Source organism: Homalodisca vitripennis, chromosome 6 (assembly GCF_021130785.1).
Source record: "Homalodisca vitripennis isolate AUS2020 chromosome 6, UT_GWSS_2.1, whole genome shotgun sequence".
Taxonomy (NCBI): Eukaryota; Metazoa; Arthropoda; class Insecta; order Hemiptera; family Cicadellidae; genus Homalodisca; species Homalodisca vitripennis.
Genome location: NC_060212.1, coordinates 14,576,013 through 14,577,463, shown reverse-complemented (window position 1 = coordinate 14,577,463; position 1,451 = coordinate 14,576,013).

The window sequence follows — 1,451 nt, the reverse complement described above, 5'->3', positions numbered from 1 at the left end:
ATATTTTTATATTGCAATTAATATAAAACTAACAATATAAAACAGTGATTATATTCTATTGATATCTACGCACAACATGAAATCCCAAAATTTCATGCCCAAGCCGTGTGTTTTTAGTCACACATATCACCCGTAGACGATTTTCATGTTTTAACCTTTGTCTCTAAGTAAACATTTTCCGATTTAATCCGAAGAAATACATTTTAATTTGATAATCTGTACTACAGTACTTGTAAGCCTAGCAATTTCGCTTTATTATTTATTGATGATAGAAAGAGATCTCAATTACGTAATAATTTTAAAACTAGCATTATCGTAAGAAACTAATCTATACTCGTACAATGTTCAAACAATATATTAATATCAAGCTTAAGTGTACTAAACAAGTTGTTTACCACAGCCCAGCCTGGCAATGATGTCTTGTACTATAATAGTCTTCTGGTTATTCCTTCCACCATAAGTTTACAATATGAACAAAAATTGCCATTCTATTTTTTAAATTGTCAGAATTAAAAATTTAAAATCAACATTCCCTTTACACATATGTAATGTAGGTCATAAATGAATCAAGATAATGTATTCATATATTATGGAAGTGACACCTTTATAATGTTTTAAAATCTCGATATTTAACAGATAAATAACTTTTGAGTTTCTGAGTTATCTTAAGATTATTTATTTATTTGCAGCTTAATCGTATCGTAATTTCATACTCATAGTAGTAATAATGTTAATCAGCTAATAATATTGTAGAAAGAAACTTGCAACAAATTTCTATGTCCCTATATTCCTAAATTATCGGACAGATGCCTATACAGTATAAGAACTCCTAGTATTGTTTATAATTGTTTATTCACTATGGTCGTAATTATTTACAGGCAAATGCGAGTTAATTGTCACTTGTGCCAATCACATCAATGATAAAAAATTATAAATATGTTAATAGGTTATTTTTTAAGAAATATAATATTGTAATAATAGAGCGTGCTAAGTCAACGTCCAAACTGCACGATCAGATTTTGAACAATGTTGTACAAACTCAACTTAAAAAAGTAATTAGTTACTTGTAAAAAATATATAAATAGATAAAGGGCAAGTCTACAATTTAAAATTAACCAAAGCACTTGTTATTCACACGGCTGTCTCTCTCTACTTGTAATATAGTCTAAATAGGTTTATAAACTCGAATTTTAAATAAAATCGGAAAAAAATTAAAAGAAAGTTGAGTTTGAATGTCAACCTCGAAGGGCGGGCACCAGACTCAATGATACGGCACTGACCTAGGACACCGACAAATCTACTTCACATTTCAGTGTGCTGGATTTGGAAGACGAAACACGTGGGCTGAAACATTATTTGGGCTGAGGAGGCTGGAACCCTCCGAGCATAAAACAAATTTAGATTAGGCTAGGGTAGGGCATTGTAACCCGCTGCCAATCAGCTCTGGTGCG